Source organism: Pan paniscus, chromosome 7 (genome assembly GCF_029289425.2).
Source record: "Pan paniscus chromosome 7, NHGRI_mPanPan1-v2.0_pri, whole genome shotgun sequence".
Lineage (NCBI taxonomy): Eukaryota > Metazoa > Chordata > Mammalia > Primates > Hominidae > Pan > Pan paniscus.
The window spans coordinates 31,600,967-31,624,758 of NC_073256.2; the positions used below are offsets into that span (position 1 = coordinate 31,600,967).

Consider the following 23,792-nt stretch of genomic DNA (forward strand, 5'->3'; position numbering starts at 1 on the left):
TTTGTTTGCTAGATCTAGCAATCCCACTTTATACAGTAGTCTTAATGAGATTCTAAGTGTTCAATTAAAAGAAAGAAGGAGATGAAAGAAAGGTAAGTGGCCTACTTCAGAAAGGGAATAAGTAGGCAAGGAATTTGAAGAGGTTTTCGCATGACACACGGAAAGGGTAGCTGGTAGGTAAATGACACGTGGACTGAGCAGCAATATTTTTGCATTGCTGGAGACATTCTGAGCTTGACATAAAGTGCTCCAGTCCCAAAGTTGCAACAGTCACCTCATGGTCCGTACTTTCACGCTCTGTTCCATCTCTAACACAATGCTGTTAGTGCTGAAGGCAGACACTTGGCCAGGATTTCTGTTTGCTATAGCTCTTTTGGAAAGATTTGGCCAGGATCCCTGAAATCTTAAACAGCTGCTCCTTCAACTACATTTTCCTGAAGAGTATAGCCAGAGCAGTGGACGCTCCAATCAAAACATCGGCCTCTACACCTTCCTGTATTCCCCTACTCTGGTGAAAAGGGCCGACCACACATGAGTGGCAATGGTTCTCTTTCCACTCAGTCTTGTGGCCTTGACTAGCAGTAGGGTGAATGGCTTCCTTGGGTCAGTTTCCTCAAGCACAGACCCATATATTGGCTCTCTGGATCGTGTCACTCAGATGGCTAGATGAGTCCAGAAGGGCAGATCTGGGAAAGTGTTTAATCCAGGGTCACTGATATGACTCCTCCTAGGGGTACAGTAGTCGATACTATGTCACTAATTCCACCACTGGGGGCCAGAGGGACTGGAAAGAGGTTGTATTTCCACATCTTAAAGTATATGGCCACAAAACTTATTCCCAATGAAGCTCACCATCTTTCCTGTTGGTGTTTCCTTAATGACAGGATGCCATCCCCGTTCACAGGCTCAGAACCCTGGCATCTTTTTTGACCACATACTGATTCTGTTCCCCTAATGCTGATGATTTCCAAAGCCCAGCACATTTTCTCTCTGCAGTGTGTCTGCCGTTGCTCCTGCCATTACCCTAATTCAGGCCATCATTCCTTTTGATCAGGGCTATGGACCATTAACTAATCACTTCGTGTTTGATTTTTTTTTCTTTCTCTCATTTATTTATTTATTTTTTTAGATGGGGTCTGCTCTGTATCCCAGGCTGGAGTACAGCAGCATAATCTCAGCTCACTGCAACCTCTGCCTCCCGGGTTGAAGCTATTCTCCTGCCTCAACCTCCCAAGTAGCTGGGATTACAGGTGTGTGCCACCACACCTGGCTAATTTTTGCATTTTTAGTAGAGATGGGGTTTCACCATGTTGGCCAGGCTGGCCTCGAACTCAAGTGATCCACCCGCTGTGGCCTCCCAAAGTGCTGGAATTACAGGCATAAACCGTGGCTCCAGGCCCGATTTCTCTTTAAGCCATCTTATTTAAACTGATTGAATAAGTCAAACTTACCTAAATGGATTAAATAAGCCAACTTATTTAAACTGCTGAATATATTTTTTAGACACACCTCTGATCATGTATCTGGCTGTTTGAAAGCGTTTAATAATCCCAGTTCATACTAAGTCCAGCTATGGGGGAGAAAGACTGCAGGTGCTGGGACGTAGGTGGGGCCTGAGAGGTGAGTTTAGAGGACGCTGGGAATTGGTGCCCTGTGGCCCTGGAGAAAATACCTTATTTTTTTGGTGGTGGCAGAAAAAGAAGCTTCCTGAGAGATGGACCCATTTCCCTATGATGAAAACGAAGAAAGCGGGGTTAGAAAAATTTTGCCTAGTTCATCTCCTTTCAAAGGAAACAAAACCCAGAAAATGGATTGAATTCTGAATGAACATGAAAAAGGCCCTAGTATATATTGAGCTGAACTACGCAACTAGAGGAAATGAACAAAATACCTTTTCTAGTGGAAACAACCTGTGTACATTCTAGGGTAAACACTCAGCAAGAAGATAATTCAGAAAATGGTTACAAAGGGAGTTAAGGGCGTGAAAGGCACAAATACTAACTAAAGTTGACTCTGCTCAAGTCTCCTTTTGTCTTAACATTTCCTATGTTCTTAAGTCTAATTGCCCTTTCTGAAAGCTTGCAAGGGAACTTAATCTTCATATGAGGGATTTGGGGACTCTTTAGTAAGCGACTCTGATTACACAGAATTACATATATTATGTGTGTGATCTGGACCATGCCTCCTTTTGGATTTAGCCAAGGTCCTTTCCCTCATTTCCCTGGGGATTATGGATTAAAACTGAATGGCTTCTCAGTGGGGAAACCTCGGTATTTTATCTACCAGGTCTCAAAGCTGCTATTTGTGGCTCTTTGTGGCTTGATGGGTGACGCCTGAAATCAGAGTACAGATCCCGGGAAGAGCACAGCCTTGCTATGTGAAAGGCACCTGCACAGCTACAAAATTTGTTAATTTGAATATTGGATGGATTCTCAAAATGAGAATGAATTTCTAATAACAATTCTCATTGGATCAGTCACTTAATTCTGGGCGGAGTCCCACAAAACAGTATTTATTTGATCCATACAGTCTTGCAAATGGCATTACCTGCATGTATTATTTTAGCCTTAAGTAACTCCAACTGGGAAGTATAACTCACATTTGTTATTTTATTAAACCGCAATTTAAAACAAAAACAAAAACTAAACTTATTTTTAGACCACTCAATCATACAATTGGCCTTCTATGACTGACAATGTACACCAAGTACCATTTATTAATACTTAGTCCCTTTAGAGTGTTCTTAAAAAATAAATCTGCATGTTTTTTTCATTTTCTGTGTTCTTAGGGAAATTAAGCTTTTGCATATAAAGAATCAGGCTAGATGTTGTCTCAGATTGGCCTCTCTAAGCCACAGTGATGTCTCTAATAGTGCAGCCACGCTGTACTTGTTCTCCATTTCTTATCTTTCTTATGAGGCCACTTCTAAGACATAAAACGTCTATCTCTAAGGCTTTGACTGAGTGAAGAAGAAAGCACAAATAGCCTTTAGATTAGAATGGCTTCCCGAGAAAGAAGTTTATAAATTTGATTATTGGCTGGATTCTCAAAATTTTAATGAGAGGAAGGACCAATATTTTCCTAAATGAAATTATTCTTCCCAGAGCTCTAGGTCTGTATCTAGATCTCGTTCCAGTTGTACTTCAGTTCCTCATATCATCATGTGTCTGAAAGGAGAGCCTAACACAGTATTTTAAATCTCTTTTACTCTCAGTAGCAACTTGGTGCTATTTCCATTGTTCCTGTTATGAAAATAAACGAGACAAGTCCCAGAAATTGATTTTATGCTTAAAATACATAGATTAATGGTCAGGATATTACTGCCAATCAGGAAAGGGAGTGGAAAGGAACTCAGAGGAAAGGAAAAGACACAGTATCTTTTGTCTTTTGTTCTGAGATGGAAATAAACTGTCTCTAGTCCAGATAAGGCTCCTTTTGATCTTCCCCATGGAATAAGGAGAAACAATTTGCTGTTTTGCATTTGCTGTTTAAAATTCAAAGTGAAGTCCACACCAAACCGATTATCGACGGGCATTAGATCTGTCAAACGGACACACGGGTGACCTTCTCGTTGCTATATCTATCTGTGTTCCTAAAACGGTCAAAATTCCCCACAGCAGTCAGGAAATGAAGTCGGTGATTAGAATTCTGTGTTTCCTGATGGTGACCCTGTGGTTATGACTGTTGGACAGAAGAGTCTAATTTATTATCATAATGTTAGGGGGAGCACATAGTCCTCTTTGCATTGTAGAAAAGGTCATGGGTATAGGAAATATGATTTAGAATTTTCTGTGAAGTTTATTATTCAGCCATAAATAGTACATAGGCATCTATCTTCATCTTCACCTTGTTATGGATCAGAAGGAAATGTGATATATGGTACTTGGAAATTTGGGGGCTTTACTACTATGTAGCTCAAGGTTAGAACTTACTCAACATTACTCATTTTTAACCTTTGATTGGTTTGTTCCTTTCTTACAGATGAATCAACTATGTTCAGTGAAAGATACTATCCTGAATGTAATACTGTGGGGTTTTGTTGTTGTTGTTTTTGCTTTGGAGTTTGGATATTCAGGGATTTAAATCCTGGCTTTCTTGTTGAATTACATATGAGAACGTGGGAAAATTATTTAATCTCTCAAATGTGAATGTTTTTGTAAAATGGGGAAATAATTCCTATCTTGTAAGGTTTTATCATTTGTAACTTTAGAGCTAATATGGATAAAATATCTCAAAATATTGCCTGGCTTAAAGTAGAAATTCACTAAAGAACAGCTTTTTTTCCTAATAATAACCACTATTGGTCAAGTGAGGGGTTACTTAGGTTTCAGTTCACCCTTGAGCCTTAGAACTTGCTCTGTGGTTTTGGCCAAGTCTTAATCTATGGAAACTCAGTTTTCCCATCTGAAAAATAAAAGAGGTGGTCTAAATCGGGACTTTGTTTTTTAAAAAGTCTGCAGGTGTTATTGCCTTTTATTATATTCTGAAAGAGATTAAGAACATGGAAGAGAGCCTGAGCCCAGTGGCTCTAGTCTGTAATCCCAGCATTTTGGGAGGCCAAGGTGGGGGGATTGTTTAAGGTCAAGGGGTTTGAGAGCAGCATGGGCAACATAGAAATACCTCATCTAAAAAAAAAAAAAAGCCAGATGTGGTGGCTCATGCCTGTAGTTCCAGTTAGCTACTGTGGAGGCTGAGATGGGAGGATCACTTGAGTCTGGGAGGTCAAGGTGGCAGTGAGCTGTGATCACCCTGTGGCACTCCAGCCTGGCAACAGAGCAAGACCTTGTCTCAAAAAAATAAAAAAATAAAAAAATTTAGAGGAATATTTCATGCTTTAGGTCCCCTGAGCTCGAAAATTCTGTGATTTATGAAATAAAGCTAATTTCAAGTTTATTTAGCATATAATTTTTTGGCTAATTGTTAAGACATGCTATACTAGAGAAGGCCGCTGATGTATACTAAAATTCTTTAGAGATGGAGATGTTATGATGGATACATTTCTATATGTTCTTTAATATTTGAAGAGCCAAAGAGTTCTTGATGCAGTAATTACAATAGAACTCTTATTTAAAATGCAGTCACAATCATTGAGAAGAAAATCCATTAAACAGTCTTTCATAGCAACTAGAAATTAATAGTAGTCTTCTGAATTGAACATTAGTAACATATAAATGACATACATTACTTATCTCAGAAAAGCACTTTGAAAATGTGTTTCCGGGCCGGGCGCGGTGGCTCACGCCTGTAATCCCAGCACTTTGGGGGGCCAAGGTGGGCGGATCATGAGGTCAGGAAATCGAGACCATCCTGGCCAACACGGTGAAACCCCGTCCCTACTAAAAATACAAAAAATTAGCTGGGCATGGTGGCGGGCACCTGTAGTCCCAGCTAGTCGGGAGGCTGAGGCAGGAGAATGGCGTGAACCAGGGAGGCGGAGCTTGCAGTGAGCCGAGATCGCGCCACTGCACTCCAGCCTGGGCGACAGACAGAGCAAGACTCCATCTCAAAAAAAAAAAAAAAAAAAGTTTCTGTATAATGTGTGTTGCAGAAAATATGAGCTAACATTATTTTCCAGACATCTAATGCTAGAAGAATAGAGTGACTTAGGGTGTCTGGTGAGAAGAATGGAAGAGGTGTTCTCAGTCGTGGGCTTTTAACCTGGGTAGTTAGCCTAAAGCTCTAACCTTGCATGATCTTGCTCAAAGTATTGAAATCCTCAAGAGACCACTTTGTGACTGAGGGTCACCAAAGCTCTGATTTAAGAAATATAACTCATGTTTACTGATTATTAGAACATGGTATGTGGAGCTATCTCAGAAAATGCTGAATCAGGGAGAGACACTAAATTGCTAAACTGATCAAAGATTTGGTAATCTTAAAGTGCAGCAGAAAAAAAGGGAATACCTCCTCCCCTCTAGTTGCAATTAGAGATTTGGGCAAGAAAGAAAGAAAGAAAGAAAGAGTTGCTACTGAATTAATGTGTCAAGGGTTTTGATTAAGGACTAAGTGCAATTTTCAGGAATGTTATGATGTATGCCATTTAGGCTGTGTCAACCTGTTTATTCTTATTCTCAACTCATATGATTAAAAAAAATTCTAATAGACACAAATTCACTAGGGACCAAAATAACTCACTGAGCTTCTGTAGGTGCCCTACTTCCTTTTATTTATTTAGTGACAGGGTCTTGCTCTGTCACTCAGACTGGAGTGCAGTCACCCAGACTGGAGTGCATAGCTCACTGTAGCTTCAAACTCCTGGGCTGAAGCAATCCTCCTGTCTCAGCTTCCTGACTAGTGGGACTACAGGTGTGTGCCACCATGCGCCACTAATTTTTTATTTTCTTTTTTGTAGAGACAAGGGTTGTCCAGGCTGGTCTCAAACTCCTGGCCTCAAGCAATCCTCCCTCCTCGACCTCCCAAAGTGCTGGGATTACAGGTGTGAACCACCATGCCCGGCCCATGCTTTCTTTTAAAAAGTAGTTTACACAGAGGAGAAAGTGGACTTCTGTGTACAGCTGAACATATATAACATCTAATCAAGGCCTTGCGGAGGGTATAGCTAGAGTACTTGGAGGCTCAAAACCCTTGGGGAAGTCAGTGTTTCCAGTGTAGGCAATGCCCTAGGTGAGGGTCAATTGGAGAGAGAAGGGAAGAGAAGTTTGGTTCTAAAGTGAATTCCAAATGAATCCTACTGCTACAGGTGTCTGAATGCTCATCCATGGCAGAGCAGAGCTTAGAATTAGTTAATGGGCTCAGAACCAAGACTAAGAAGATCAGTATATCTACATGCCATCACTACCATTAAAAAGTTGATCATCATAATAACCAAAAAGAGCAATAATTGTGCTTCATCTATATGGCATTATTCTTATGATAACAGCACATTTTATAGATGTCATTTGGGGGTAGCTATTTTTATAATTAATTGATGGAATCTGAAGTATTAAAATGGTATTTATTTAAGAGCTATCTGCTAGCCTTGTATGGGTGCTTCTGCAAATACTTCAGTGCTATATTTTCAACCTCACTAACAGAGACCCCTGATAGGGTGTGGCCAGCTGGAGCCTCAATACTAAAGCCACTGCAAGGGAAACTTACAAAAAAGAAAAACCAAAGAAAGGAAGCCAACAAGTATTTAGTATCTTGTATGTTTCAGACACACATAGTGCTGGGTTTTTTACACTCTGTAGCTCATTTATCCCTCACATTTGATCATTTCCTGTGAGGTAAGTAGTAGGATTTCAATAAGTGTTATTAAATGAATCCATATACATAAACTCAGATCAAGGCTTGGAACATAGCAACCCTTCAATAAATGTTAACCATTATTATAATTCCCTTTTACTAATGCTGCAATTTAGACTCAGTTTATTTTGGAGACTTCCTCAACTCACACAGTAAGTGGCAGGATGGGGATTTGAACTTGCCAGATTTCAGTTAGGAGCATGTACTGTTTTTAACAAGCTTTGAATATAGATTTGTGTGGTTGTTTCTGTTTCAGTATCAGAAAATGGAAGTTCTATTCCTCAGTAGCTTCACTGATCTAACAGGAGATTTTAAAGTCCTCTATCAAAAGGAACGTGGGAATCAGCTCTCAAAATCTTCCAGAGGCTGCAAGATTCATTTATCAAATCCTAGCTTACTCTCATCCCAAGTTCCTTGTCTGCCATTAATTTTTGCTGCGTCTCCATCTTTCTTTAGTTGATGTTGCTGCTTCTCTGATTACAGACCCTTACTGGGTAACCAAAAAGTCATTAGGGTGTATAAAATGTTTTCTTTTCTCTATGTGTAATGATCATTGATACAGCATTTTGTCCCGGCACAGTTAGGATGACTGTTTTGAAATTTCTTGAATCAGAGTGAACACCCATATCTTAAACTTAACATATTTTTGAAAGATGCTTTATGGAATTATCTTGAATAGCTTGAAGTAGACAAACGTTTGAGCCCTATTTTTAAAGTTCCCCATGAGAGGTTTGGCTTCTTGCAAACCAGTGGAGGAAAGTCTCCTCTGGGCAGGATCCAGGTCTCTTCAGAGCTCACGTGGGGTGGGAATTTAAGCTTTCTATATTTTCTTCATTTCGAGAGCAGTCTCATTATTTAACTTTTGATGCTTCTATGGAAACCAAATAATGCTTCTTTCTTTGTTCTGCCCTTTTTTTTTTTTTTTTTTTTTTTTTTGTTACGGAGTCTTGCTCTGTCTCCAGGCTGGAGCGCAGTGGCGCGATCTCTGCTCACAGCAAACTCCGCCTCCCGGGTTCAAGCGATTCTCCTGCCTCAGCCTCCGAGTAGCTGGGATTACAGGCATGCACTGCCAAGCCCTGCTAATTTTTGTATTTTTAGCAGAGACGGGGTTTCACCATGTTGCCCAGAATGGCCTCGATTTCCTGACCTCATGATCCGCCCACCTTGGCCTTCCAAAGTGCTGAGATTACAGGCTTGAGCCACCGCGCCCGGCCTGTTCTGCTCCCTTTTTTCCGCTACTAAATTAAGGATAAAACTATTTAGTTGCTTGAATTAGAACTACATATAAAACTACAGATTTGGAATGGTTTGAGAGTTGGAATGAATTTTTGGATCTTTTACTAATTTACCTGGCCCATGTCTCTACCAAATATTAAATCATAATTAGCCCATTTTTTCTTTTTTAAATCTCATATTTTATTTTAGATTTGGGAGGTACGTGTGCAGATTTGTTACCTGGGTATATTGCATGATGCTGAGGTTTGGGGTATGAATGATCCCATCACCCAGGTAGTGAACATAGTATCCAATAGGTCATTTCTCAGCCCTTGTTTCCCTCCTTCACTCTTCCCCCTATTATAGTCCCCAGTGTCTGTTGTTCCTTTACGTCCACATGTACCCAATGTTTAGGGCCCACTTATGAATGGGGACCTGTGGTATTTGGTTTTCTGTTCCTGCATTAATTCACTTAGGATAATGGCCTCCAGCTGCATCATCCATGTTGCTGCAAAGGATTTGATTTCTTTCTTTCTTTCTTAAGGCTGCATACTGCTCCATGGTGTATGTGTTCCACATTTTCTTTATCCAACCCACTGTTGATGAGCACCTAGGTTGATTCTATGTCTTTGCTGTTGTGAGCAGTGCTGTTATGAACATACAAGTGCGTGTGTTTTTTTGATAGAATGATTTATTTTCCTCTGGGTATATACCCAGTAGTGGGATTGCTGGGTTGAATGGTAGTTCTATTTTTAGTTCTTTGAGAAATCTCCAAACCGATTTCTGCAGTGGCTGAACTAAGGTACATTCCTACCAACATTGTCTAAGTGTTTCCTTTTCTCTGCAGCCTCGCCAGCATCTGTTATCTTTTTGACCTTTTAATGATAGCCATTCTGACTGCTGTGAGATGGTATCTTCTTGTGGTTTTGATTTGCATTTCTCTGATGATTAGTGATGATAAGCATTTTTATATGTTTGTTGGCTGCTTGTATGTCTTCCTTTAAGAGGCATCTGTTCATGTCCTTTTCCCACTTTTTACTGGGGTTGTATGTTTTTTGCTTGCTGACTTAAGTTCCTTATAGATTCTGCATATTAGACCTTTGTCAGATGCAGAGTTCAGGAATATTTTCTCCCATTCTGTAGGTTGTTTACTCCATTGATAATTTTTTTTTGCTGTGCAGAAGTTCTTCTGTTTAATTAGGTACCACCTGTCAATTTTTGGTTTTGTTGCAATTGATTTTGAGGACTTAGTCATAAATTCTTTGCCAAGGCAAAGAATTGATACTCAGAATGGTATTTCCTAGGTTTTCTTCTAGGATTTTTATAGTTTAAAGTCTTACATTTAAGCCTTTAATCCATCTTCAGTTAATTTTTGAATATAGTGAAAGGTAGGGGTCCATTCTTTTGCATACGGCTAGCCAGTTATCCCAGCACTACTTATTGAACAGAGAGTCCCTATCCCAATTGCTTGCTTTTGTCTACTTTGTTGAAGGTCAGATGGTGTGGGTATGCAGTTTTATTTCTGGGTTCTCTATTATGTTCCATTGGTCTGTGTTTATTTTTGCACCAGTACCATGTGGTTTTGGCTACTGTAGCTTTATAATATAGTTTGAAGTTGGGTAATGTGATGCCTCCAGCTTTTTTTTTTTTTTTGCTTAGGATTATTTTTGCTATTCAGGCTCGTTTTTGGTTTGATATGAAGTTTTGAGTAGTTTTTTTCTAATTTTGTGAAAAATGACATTTGTAGTTTGATAGAAATAGCACTGAATCTGAAAGTTCACCTTTTCTACCTTAAACATTGCAGATAGATGTTTAAGTGCTCATTTTCAACTTTTAACCGTCTGTCTGTGCTCTCATTTCTGTCTTGTTTTTTAAACACATATTTTAAAATTCAACTTAAAAAAATAACTCTATAGACTCACAAAAAGTTGCAAAAGTAGTACACCAATCACTCAACTTCTCTCAATGTGCACTATCAAAACCAAGAAATTGACTGGCATAATACAATTAACTAATAGACTGCACACTTGAGTCAGATTTTACCAAATTTTGCATGTTCTTCTTTTTTCTTGTCTTGGTAGATAATTCTATGACATGCTTAATACATGTATATATATATTCCTATAGCTGTCATGGCAGCACAATCATGATACAGAACTGTTCTCTCACCAAAGTGGAACTCCCTCTTGCTTTCCTTCCTGGTCACAGCTTCCCTCTCCTTCTCCAGTCCCTGCAAACACTTATCTGTTCTTCATTTCTATAATTTTTTCATTTACAGAATGTTATATAAACAGAGTCATATAGTATGTAGCACATCTTTATTGTAAATGGAGAATAATTTATCTACTTTTTGGACACAAATTTCAACAAATTTCACTGCCTAGTATCTTTATTAAATTACATTTCTAGGATCATGCTTTGCTTTTCTGGATATAAACTTCTTTTTTTATTTCAGAAACATAAAATATATTATAATCAGGTCAGGACCTGGTTTGATTTTATGGATTCTAAAGCAAATTTTTATTACATTTTTCATTTCTTCTCCATTTCCTCTAGGGAAAAGAAATGAAATAAGTGATTTAAATTCTTGATAGAGGGATGAAAATTGCCTTCTAATAAAAACTCTCTTTTGTCCGGGTGTGGTGGTTCACTCCTGTAATCCCAGCACTTTGGGAGGCCGAGGTGGGTGGATCACAAGGTCAGGAGATCGAGATTATCCTGGCTAACATGGTGAAACCCCGTCTCTATTAAAAAATACAAAAGATTAGCTGGGAGTGGCAGCAGGTGCCTGTAGTCCCAGCTACTCTGGAGGCTGAGGCAGGAGAATGGTGTGAACCCGGCAGGTGGAGCTTGCAGTGAGCCAAGATTGTGCCACTGCACTCCAGCCTGGGCGACAGAGAGAGACTCCATCTCAAACAAACAAACACACAAAACCCTCTCTTTTTGATTAAAAAAAGGTAGTCGTGGTAGGTAGATTAATGCACACCCACAGCCCCAGCTCCCCAGTGACAATGACCATATCCTAATCCCAGGAGCCTATGGACATGTTATGTTACACGGCAATGAAGAATGAAGGTAGCAGATAGAATTAAATTTGCTAATCTGCTGACCTTCAAATATGGAGATTGTCCTGGATTATCTAGGTGGGCCCAATGTAATCACAAGAGTCCTTACATGTGAACAAATGAGATAGACGACAAGGTCAGAGTAAAGCAATATGAGAAGAACTGGCTGTTGCTGGCTTTGAAGATGGAGGTGAGCTAAGGATGGTGGGCGGCTTCCAGGAGCTGGGAACAGCAAGGAGACAATTCTCCCCTAGAGCCTCCAGGAAGGGGTACAGCCCTGCTGCCATCTTGAATCTAATCTAAACTATCTAATCATAGGTTTCTTATAATAATATAACCAAGTGTTTACATTTCTTAACTCTCCCATAATTTTTAAAATTTTAATTGTTTATAGTTGATTGTCAGAACAGAACCAAATATTATGGGACAATGATATATCAGCCACTGAGTCTACTGTCTCTGAATGATGAGAGACGAAGTTTTGTTTTAGGAACAATTTTTGGGGGGTTTCTTGGGTCTTGTGAAACTTCATAATGTATTTTATCTCTTTTCTATTGTGCTAAAAAGTGTCAATTTTTATAGAAAAACTAGATATTAATGATATGTCATTAGTTTTCTATATGTCATCTATTTACTTTCAGAAATGAAATTTTTCATTGTTTTTGTAATTCCAGGAACTATAGAGAACTAAAAGAACCCTTATGTTATTTAAATATAGCACTTCTCAGCAAACTGAGTGTATTGTTTATAGAATTTCACAAGTGCATAGTCTTCAATCTTACTTCCCTCACATTCCTGCATAAGAGATGTGGTAATACACTTGGGTTAAGTGGTTTATTGATATATGCATTACAAAACAACCACTCTTTCGAGTGGAATTTGAAGGGCATAACATACAGCAATGGCGAGGTCTGCAAATGAAATTGTAATCTAGGGCAAAAATGCCAATATTTCTATTCATTTTTGCTTTTTTATATTTCAGATAGTATTCCAATCATGAGTGTAACCAGAAAAAATTTTGGTTCTTGGACAGAGAATCATGTAAAAACCAGTGCTACACCTGGACAGAATCGAAAATGCCGAATCAGGTGGAACTATTCCAATTTAATATTTGGATAATAGATTAATAGTAGTGAAATAAACTTATTTCTTCTCTTATTCTTTCCATATTTGTTGGAAATTTGTGTTAGACCCCAAAATAAAGTGGACTTGGCACTTAAACTAAGATTTCAGATTATAGGAAATATTTAAGATAATAAGATATATTTGATTCTTATTTCAGTAGCTCTAATACATTTTAAATGAATTAAAAATAATTCCCTGTTACAGTAAAATGGTTCTGGGTCAATCATATATCTGTATAGGGAAAAACAACCTCACATCATCGATTTTTAAAAAATCAATTCAATGAATTGCAGATCTAGAAGTGAAAAGTAAACAATACACCTTTTAGAGGAAAAGTAGAACTCACTCCTGACCTGGGGATGGCCAAAGTCTTCATAGACAACCCAAAAGGCAACCCCCCAAAAAAACTATGATACAAGAAAAATAGGCCGGGCGCGGTGGCTCACGCCTGTAATCCCAGCACTTCGGGAGGCCATGACGGGTGGATCACAAGGTCAGGAGATGAAGACCATCCTGGCCAACACAGTGAAACTCCGTCTCTACTAAAAATACAAAAAATTAGCCAGGCGTGGTGGCGGGCGCCTGTAGTTCTTTCTAGTTCCACCTACTCAGGAGGCTGAGGCAGGAGAATGGCGTGAACCCGGGAGGCAGAGCTTGCAGTGAGCCGAGATTGCACCACTGGGACTCCAGCCTGGGCGACAGAGTGAGACTCTGTCTCAAAAAAAAAAAAAAAAAAAAAAAGATAACTGTTCTATATTAACTTCTATACATCCAAAGACACCATTAAGAGAGTGGAAGAAGGTTTTTTTTTTGCAAAACATATAATCAACAATGGTTTCGTATCCCTAATTTATAAAGAACTCCTAAAAATCAGTAGAAAAAAGACAGATAATCCTCTACATATCCTCCAGAATGGCTAAAATGAAACAGATGGAAAACACCAAGAGTTGGATGTGGAGCAAATGAAACTCTTATAAACTTCTAGTAGGAGTATAAATAAGTACAGTTTGGAAAATTACTTGGAAGTATCACCTGTGATATGGCAATTCTACCAAATATACACCAAATACCAATTTACCAAATAGAAATGTGTAGATTTGTTCACCAAAAGACATGTATTGAAATGCTCATTTCAGCATTATCTATAATAGCTTCAGACTGAAAATGATACAAATGCCCATCAACAGTAGAACAGATAAATTGTAGTAGAGCAATACAATAGAATGCTACAGAATGATGAAAACAGACATGCTTCAACTTTGCAAAATAATATGAAGAATTTCATGAGTATAACAGTGAGGGAATACAGATGCAAAATAGTGTGCACTGTATGACTGTATTTATGTGAAAGCAGAACGAATCTCTTCTGTTAGAAATCAGGAGGCTTGGTGGGAGGTAGTGGTAGTGACTGGGAGGTGGGGGGTGGGGCAGGAAGGGATCATCTGCAGAGTTGGTTGGTAATGTTTTGTTTCTTGATGTGGGTTTTAGTTAAAGAGGTATGTTCATTTAACCCTAACCCTAAAAATTTATCGGGCTGTACACTTACACATGCACTGTATATATATTTTTTAATAAAGATAATGGCTGATTGCGGAGGCTCACACCTGTAATCCCAGCACTTTGGGAGGCTGAGGCAGACAGATTGCTTGAGCTCAGGAGTTTGAGACCAGCCTGGGTAATGTGGAGAAACCCTGTCTCAACAAAAAATATAGAAATTAGCTGGGCGTGGTAGCTCACACCTGTAGTCCCAGCTATTTGGGAGGCTGAGGTAGGAGGATTGCTTGAGCCCAGGAGGTTGGGGCCAGTGAGCACTGATTATACCACTGCATTCCAGCCTGGGCCACAGTGCAAGACTCAGTCTCAAAAAAACAAAAACAAACACACACACAAAACACCCCAGGAAGCTAATTACCAGAGGCAGAGAAAGACATTTAACCAATAAAGAAATAGATATTAAACTATATATTATATAAAAATGGAGATAGTATTTGGGAATAAATCAATGCTGGGGATATCTGGACTCAGGAGAGAAGGAATGAGGGAAATTAATCAAAATCATCTGGGAATACTTGAGGCATTGCTACCTCTTCAAATAGGCATACTTGGTATGCCTATTTGATTTAATTCTCTTTAAAACTTGAACACATCATTGGCTTTGTGATATCAGTGGTTGCTCTAGACGTAAGCCTTGATCTTGTGGTGGAATCGTATGTAGTATTAGCAATCCAGGTACTTATCCAAGGGAGATGGTGTTTACAGACATTCTTTTACTCCCTTAATTCATATGTCAAGTTTCCCATGAAAGGAAGCAGACTTAATGTCTTTAGTGCAGTCAAACTACTTGTTCCCTGCCTGGCCCTTCCATTGTGTTTCGTCTTTACTGCTGTTAAAGCATTTACTCCATTACTTATGAAGTTTTATTAGTTGTATATGTATCTCTCTTATCCACTTGATCATTAGCCCTTGAAGGGAAGCACCTTTTTTGTGTGTGTCACACAGCACAATGGCTTATATATCACATCCCAAATATCAAAGAAACATTAGTTAGATTGTCTTTAGTACTCTAAGTTCATAGCCTGCTTAAGCCAGACACTGTGAAAAATCAAAAGGTTAGTTCTTATAAAGGTTAATTATTATAAATCCCAAACTAAGCACTTGAAGAAGCCAATGTACAATAGACCACGGGTAGAAAGAACACAATTTTGGCAATAACTTTCACCGAGAAGCATCATGTTGAATTTAGGAGTTTCTTACAGTGCATCATGTAGAACTGGTCACTAAATCAATGTAATCACACATGAACACCCACTTCAACTTCTTTATTCATTGTACAACTAATCTCAGTCCTTAACATGCCTATATAATCCTATATTCACCATTTTCTCAGTAAGAGTTCAATTAAAACCAAAACCATCACATGAAGTTAAGTTTCCAAAAATATAACATCTGCCTCCTTTAAATATTGAAAATAGAGAGTTGTCTCAAATAGGTAAATCCTAATTTTTACTATCAGACCTAAAGTATATATGAGAATCAATTTTTAATTTTTATTTTCTCATTCAGAATTTCTACTTCTTACTCATTGGTTTCACTATTTAGCGCTTGACATATAATGTTCCTTTTTTTTTTTCTGTTGAAGATATCTATTTTGAAATTTATCCGCAAAAAGGTCCTATCTTAATTCAAATATATATGTATCTACCAATATCCCTTCTGTCACCTTTCTGGCCTTTTCTCCAACTGCCCTTTCCTCATTCTCTCCTATTCCCATGGTGTCCCCCTTGTTGTTTCTTGAAAAGAAACCCAGGAACAAAAGGGACCTGAGATTTGCTCTCACTCCAAAACCTTTGCACTTACTGTTTGCTCTACTTGGAAAGCTCTTCCTCTAGCAAGCACATGGCTGCTGCCTCAGCCTTCACATCTTTACTCAATTGTCACTGTCTCAGGTGGCTGTATTTCTTTTTTTTTTTCTTTCTTTCTTTTTTCTTTTTTTAGTAATACTTTAAGTTCTAGGGTATATGTGCACAACGTGCAGGTTTGATACATAAGTATACATGGGCCATGTTGCTTTGCTGCACCTATCAACTCGTCATTTACATTAGGTATTTCTCCTAATGCTATCCCTCCCCCAGCCCCCCACCCCATGACCGGTCCCGGTGTGTGATGTTTCCCACCTTGTGTCTAAGTGATCTCATTGTTCAATTCCCACCTATGAGTGAGAACATGTGGTGTTTGGTTTTCTGTCCTTGTGATAGTTTGCTGAGAATGATGGTTTCCAGCTTCATCCATGTCCCTGCAAGGGACATGAACTCATCCTTTTTTATGGTTGCGTAGTATTCCATGGTATGTATGTGCCACATTTTCTTAATCCAGTCTATCATTGATGAACATTTGGGTTGGTTCCAAGTCTTTGCTATTGTGAATAGTGCTGCAGTAAACATACATGTACATGTGTCTTTATAGTAGCATGATTTATAATCCTTTGGGTATTTACCCAGTAATGGGATTTTGGGGTCAAATGGTAATTCTAGTTCTAGATCCTCGAGGAATCACCACACCATCTTCCACAATGGTGGAACTAATTTATACTCTCACCAACAGTGTAAAAGTGTTCTTATTTCTCCACGTCTTCTCCAGCACCTGTTGTTTCCTGACTTTTTAATGATTTCCATTCTAACTGGTGTGAGATGGTATCTCATTGTGGTTTTGATTTGTATTTCTCTGATGACCAGGGACGATGAGCATTTTTTCATGTGTCTGTTGGCTGCATAGATGTCTTCTTTTGAGAACTGTTTGTTCATATCCTTTGCCCACTTTTTGATAGGGTTTTTTCTTTTTTTTTCTTGTAAATTCGTTTGAGTTCTTTGTAGATTCAGATGGGTAGATTGCAAAAATTTTCTCCCATTCTGTAGGTTGCCTGTTCACTCTGATGGTAGTTTCTTTTGCTGTGCAGAAGCTCTTTAGTTTAATTAGATCCCGTTTGTCTATTTTGGCTTTTGTTGCCTTTGCTTTTGGTGTTTTAGTCATAAAATCCTTGCCTGTGCCTATGTCCTGAATGGTATTGCCTAGGTTTTCATCTAGGGTTTTTATGGTTTTAGGTCTAACATTCAAACTTTTAATCCACCTTGAATTAATTTTTGTACAAGGTGTAAGGAAGGGATCCAGTTTCAGCTTTCTACATATGGCTAGCCAGTTTTCCCAGCACCATTTATTAAATAGGGAATCTTTTCCCCATTTCTTGTTTTTGTCAGGTTTGTCAAAGATCAGATGGTTGTAGATGTGTGGTGTTATTTCTGAGGCCTCTGTTCTGTTCCATTGGTCTATATCTCTGTTTTGGTACCAGTACCATGCTGTTTTGGTTACTGTAGCCTTGTAGTATAGTTTGAAGTCAGGCAGCGTGATGCCTCCAGCTTTGTTCTTTTTGCTTAGGATTGTCTTGGCAATGTGGGCTCTTTTTTGGTTCCATGAACTTTAAAGTAGTTTTTTCCAATTCTGTGAAGAAAGTCATTGGTAGCTTGATGGGGATGGCATTGAATCTATAAATTACCTTGGGCAGTATGGCCATTTTCAGGATATTGATTCTTCCTATCCATGAGCATGGAATATTCTTCCATTTGTTTGTGTCCTCTTTTATTTCGTTGAGCAGTGGTTTGTAGTTCTCCTTGAAGAGGTGCTTTGCATCCCTTGTAAGTTGGATTCCTAGGTATTATACTCTCTTTGTAGCAATTGTGAATGAGAGTTCACTCGTGATTTGGCTCTCTGTCTGTTATTGGTGTATAGGAATGCTTGTGATTTTTGCACATTGATTTTGTATCCTGAGACTTTGCTGAAGTTGCTTATTAGCTTAAGGAGATTTGGGGCTGAGATGATGGGGTTTTCTAAATATACAATCATGTCATCTGCAAACAGGGACAATTTGACTTCCTCATTCCCTAATTGAATACCCTTTATTTCTTTCTCTTGCCTGATTGCCCTGGCCAGAACTTCCAACACTAGGTTGAATAGGAGTGGTGAGAGAGGGCATCCTTGCCTTGTGCCAGTTTTCAAAGGGAATGCTTCCAGTTTTTGCCCTTTCAGTATGATATTGGCTGTGGGTTTGTCATAAATACCTCTTACCATTTTGAGATATGTTCCATCAATACCTAGTTTATTGAGGGTTTTATCATGAAGGGCTGTTGAATTTTGTTGAAGGCCTTTTCTGCATCTATTGAGATAATCATGTGGTTTTTTTCATTGGTTCTGTTTATGTGATGGATTACGTTTATTGATTTGCGTATGTTGAACCAGCCTTGCATTCCAGGGATGAAGCTGAATTGATCGTGGTGGATAAGCTTTTTTTTTTTTTTTTTTTTTTTTTTTTTGAGACGGAGTCTTGCTCAGTCGCCCAGGCTGGAGTGCAGTGGCGCGATCTCGGCTCACTGCAAGCTCCGCCTCCCGGGTTCACGCCATTCTCCTGCCTCAGCCTCCCGAGTAGCTGGGACTACAGGCGCCCGCTACCACGCCCGGCTAATTTTTTGTATTTTTAGTAGAGACGGGGTTTCACCGTGTTAGCCAGGATGGTCTCGATCTCCTGACCTTGTGATCCGCCCGCCTTGGCCTCCCAAAGTGCTGGGATTACAGGCGTGAGCCACCGCGCCTGGCCTGGATAAGCTTTTTGATGTTCTGCTGGATTAGGTTTGCCAGTATTTTACTGAGGATTTTCGCATCGATGTTCATCAGGGATATTGGTCAAAAATTCTCTTTTTTTGTTGTATCTCTGCCAGGCTTTGCTATCAGGATGATGCTGGCCTCATAAAATGAGTTAGGGAGGATTCCCTCTTTTCTATCGATTGGAATAGTTTCAGAAGGAATGGTACCAACTCCTCCTTCTACTTCTGGTAGAATTTGGCTGTGAATCCATCTGGTCCTGGACTTTTTTTGGTTGGTAGGCTATTAATTATTGCCTCAATTTCAGAGCCTGTTATTGGTCTATTGAGAGATTCAACTTCTTCCCAGTTTAGTCTTTGGAGGGTGTATGTGTCCAGGAATTTATCCATTTCTTCTAGATTTTCTAGTTTATTTGCATAGAGGTGTTAATAGTATTCTCTGATGGTAGTTTTTATTTCTATGGGATTGGTGGTGATATCCCCTTTATCATTTTTTATTGCATCTATTTGATTCTTCTCTCTTTTCTTCTTTATTAGTCTTGCTAGCTGTCTATCAATTTTGTTGATCTTTTCAAAATACCAGCTTCTGGATTCATTGATTTTTTGAAGGGTTTTTTGTGTCTCTATCTCCTTTAGTTATTTCTTGCTTTCTGCTAGCTTTTGAATGTGTTTGCTCTTGCTTCTCTAGTTCTTTTAATTGTGATGTTAGGGTGTCAATTTTAGATCTTTTCTGCTTTCTCTTGTGGGCATTTAGTGCTATAAATTTCCCTCTACACACTGCTTTAAATGTGTGCCAGAGATTCTGGTACATTGTGTCTTTGTTCTCATTGGGTTCAAAGAACATCTTTATTTCTGCCTTCATTTCATTATTTACCCAGTAGTCATTCAGGAGTAAGTTGTTCAGTTTCCATGTAGTTGTGTGGTTTTGAGTTAGTTTTGTAATCCTGAGTTCTAATTTGACTGTACTGTGGTCTAAGAGACAGTTTGTTGTGATTTCTGTTCTTTACATTTGCTGAGGAGTGCTTTACTTCCATTTATGTGGTCAATTTTAGAATAAGTGTGATGTGATGCTGAGAAGAATGTATAGTCTCTTGATTTGGGGTGGAGAGTTCTGTAGATGTCTATTAGGTCTGCTTGTTGCAGAGCTGAGTTCAGGTCCTGGATATCCTTATTAACCTTCTGACTCACTGATTCGTTTAATATTGACAGAGGGGTGTTAAAGTCTCTTATTGTTTTTGTGTGAGAGTCTAATGCTCTTTGTAGGTCTGTAAGGACTTGCTTTATGAATCTGGGTGCTCCTGTATTGGGTGCATATATATTTAGGATAGTTAGCTCTTCTTGTTGAATTGATCCCTTTACCATTGTGTAATGGCCTTGTCTCTTTTGATCTTTATTGGTTTAAAGTCTGTTTTATCAGAGACTAGGATTGCAACCCCTGCTTTTTTTTTTTTTTTTTTTTTTTTGCTTTCCGTTGCTTGGTAGATCTTTCTCCATCCCTTTATTTTGAGCCTATATGTGTCTTTGCATGCGAGATGGGTCTCCTGAATATAGTACACTGATGGGTCTTGACTCTTTATCCAATTTGCCAGTCTGTGTCTTTTCTGTTTTTTTTTTTTTGTTTTTTTTTTTTTTTTATGAGATGGAGTCTCACTCTGTAGCCCAGGCTGGAGTGCAGTGGTGCCATCTTGGCTCACTGAAAGCTCCATCTCCTGGGTTCATGCCATTCTCCTGCCTCAGCCTCCCGACTAGCTGGGACTACAGGTGCCCGCCACCACGCCCGGCTAATTTTTTGTATTTTTAGTAGAGACAGGATTTCACTGTGTTAGCCAGGATGATCTCGACCTCCTGACCTTGTGATCTGCTTGCCTTGGCCTCCCAAAGTGCTGGGGTTACAGGTGTGAGCCATGGCGCCCGGCCCAGTCTGTGTCTTTTAATTGGGGCATTTAGCCCATTTACATTTAAGGTTAATATTGTTATGTGTGAATTTGATCCTGTCATTTTGATGTTCACTGGTTATTTTGCCCATTAATTAATGTAGTTTCTGCCTAGCATTGATGGTCTTTACAATTTGGCATGTTTTTGCAGTGGTTGGTACTGGTTGATCCTTTCCATGTTTAGTGCTTCCTTCAGGAGCTCTTGTAAGGCAGGCCTGGTGGTGACAAAAATCTCTCAGCATTTGCTTGTCTGTAAAGGATTTTATTTCTCCTTCATGTATGAAGCTTAGTTTGGCTGGATATGAAATTCTGGGTTGAAAATTCTTTTCTTTAAGAATGTTGAATATTGACCCCCACTCTCTTCTGGCTTGTAGGGTTTCTGCCAAGAGATCCACTGTTAGTCTGATGGGCTTCCCTTTGTGGGCAACCCGACCTTTCTCTCTGGCTGCCCGTAATGCTTTTTTCTGCATTTCAACCTTGGTGAATCTGACAATTATGTGTCTTGGGGTTGGTCTTCTCGAGAAGTATCTTTGTGGTGTTCTCTGTATTTCCTGAAATTGAATGTTGGCCTGCCTTGCTAGGTTGGGGAAGTTCTCCTGGATAATATCCTGAAGAGTGTTTTCCAATTTGGTTCCATTCTGCCCATCACTTTCGGGTACACCAATCAAACGCAGATTTGGTCTTTTCACATAGTCTCATATTTCTTGGAGGCTTTGTTCATTTATTTTTATTCTTTTTACTTTCACCTTCTCTTCTCACTTTATTTCATTAATTTGATCTTCAATCACTGATACCCTTTCTTCCACTTGATCGAATCCACTATTGAAGCTTGTGCATGTGTCATGAAGTTCTCATGCCATGGTTTTCAGCTCCATCAGGTCATTTAAGGTCTTCTCTACACTGTTTATTCTAGGTAGCCATTCGTCTAAACTTTTTTCAAGGTTTTTAGTTTCCTTGCAATGGGTTTGAACATCCTCCTTTAGCTCGGAGAAATTTGTTATTACTGACCTTCTGAAGCCTACTTCTGTCAACTCATCAAAGTCATTCTCCATCCAGCTTTGTTCTGTTGCTGGCAAGGAGCTGCAATCCTTTGGAGGAGAAGAGGCACTCTGAGTTTTAGAATTTTCAGCTTTTCTGCTCTGGTTTCTTCCCACCTTTGTGGTTTTATCTACCTTTGGACTTTGATGTTGGTGACGTACAGATGGGGTTTTGATGTAGATGAACTTTTTGTTGATGTTGATGCTATTCCTTTCTGTTTGTTAGTTTTCCTTCTAATAGTCAGGTCCCTCAGCTGCAGGTCTGTTGGAGTTTGCTGGAGTTCCACTCCAGACCCTGTTTGCCTGGGTATCACCAGCGGAGGCTACAGAAGAGCAAATATTTCAGAACAGCAAATATTGCTTCCTGATCCTTCCTCTGGAAGCTTCGTCCCAGAGGAGCAGCCACCTATGTTAGGTGTCTGTGGATCAGGTGGCCGTATTTCAAACGTCACTCACATTCCCCTTCTCCTCCCCACCTCTTCCCTGCTTTACTTTTTTTTCCATAGCACTTATTACCTTCCAATGTAAGAATCTATACAGAATGTATAATTTATTTTTTTCTCTATTGTTTGCCTCTCACCTGTAGAATGTAAGGTCTATGATAGCAGACATTTGATCTGCTTTAGTCACTGATGTGTCCCTGGAGCATAAGAAAATAATCGGCATATAATAGGTGCTCAATAGATATTTGTTGAATGAAGGATCTTTAACCTCCCTACTTTTTTCACTAGACTATAGGTCCCATTGGGGCAGAGATTGTGTCATGTTAATTTTTCTGATCTTCAGATTTTAGTGTGGTATCTTGAAAATGCTAGGTGGTCATTAATTTTGTTAAAGGAAAACATACTCTGTGATTCTTTGAGGACGGCATCCCAAGATGTGCAGAAAGATGACAGAGGACTATTGATGATATAGAGGAGACGCAGAGAAAGACACTTAGCCAATAAAGAAACAGATATTAGACTATATATTACATAAAATTGGAGATACTATGTGGGAAGCAATCTATGCTGGGGATATCTGGACTCAGGAGAAAAGGAATGAGGAAATTAATCAAAATCATCCGGGAATACTCGAGGCGTTCAACATTGCTACCTCTGCAGAGGCACCACTAACATTTGTGGGATATTCACTGCATGTTGGACTTTTGGATGGAATTCCCTGTGACTGCTCCCCAGGGATTTCTCGGCTCCCCAACCCTCTAGCACCAGCCTGAATAGTTGTTTCTTTGTATGGTGTCACTTTCTTATATAAGAAGACAGACATATAAGGTAATTTTTTTTCCTCTTGCTCTCCTTCTCTTTTCCTCCTTCTTTTTAATGGAAAAGTACTTGTAAAAATAGAATAGTTGCTTTGGGAGTTTAGGTTGCTATACAGAATCCAGGATATTTATTTTAAGCAGGTCCATACAACAGTGGCAATTTTTTTTTTTTTTTTTTTTTTTTTTTTTTTTTTTTTTTGAGACAGAGTCTTGCTCTTGTTGCGCAGGCTGGAGTGCAATGGTGCAATCTCAGCTCACTGCAACCTCTGTCTCCTGGGTTCAAGTGATTCCTGCCTCAGCCTCCAGAGTAGCTGGGGTTACAGGTGCCGGCCACCATGCCCAGCTAATTTTTGTATTGTTAGTAGAGAAGGGGTTTCACCACATTGGCCAGGCTGGTCTCAGCCAGCTTTTAAAATGTCTACTTTGGTAGACATTTAGTTAGTAAATTTCTAACTAAAAGAAAAGTAATGATTGTGCCACTGCACTCCAGCCTGGGTGACAGAGTAAGACTCCGTCTCAAAAAAAAAAAAAAAAAAAAAAAGAAAAGTAATTATAAACATGAAATTTAGATTAGCAGTTACTTTTGGGAGTTGAGAGGGACTTTCTATAGTATTGGAGATGTTAGATTTCTTAGGCTGGATGGTGAGTACAAGGAAGTTTATTATTTTTCATATATTCTATATTTCTATACAATGTCTATTACTTTTTTTTTTTTTTTTTTGAGACAGAGTCTTGCTCTGTAGCCCAGGCTGAAGTGCAGTGGT

At 39.2% G+C, this 23,792-nt stretch overlaps 1 protein-coding gene across 8 annotated transcripts in view; it reads right to left on the reverse strand.

Annotated features, from left to right (window-relative positions):
- The window catches only part of DLC1 (DLC1 Rho GTPase activating protein), a 527,425-nt gene that overhangs the window by 81,940 nt on the left and 421,693 nt on the right, over window positions 1–23,792 (reverse strand). For 3 of the 8 annotated variants that reach the window (XM_063606662.1, XM_063606661.1, XM_055116287.2), the window contains one exon: window positions 1–23,792. This exon is cut by the window's right edge. The exons of the other annotated variants lie outside the window; for them this stretch is intronic. The gene's annotated coding sequence lies outside the window, so the exon portion shown is untranslated. 8 annotated transcript variants of the gene reach the window in all.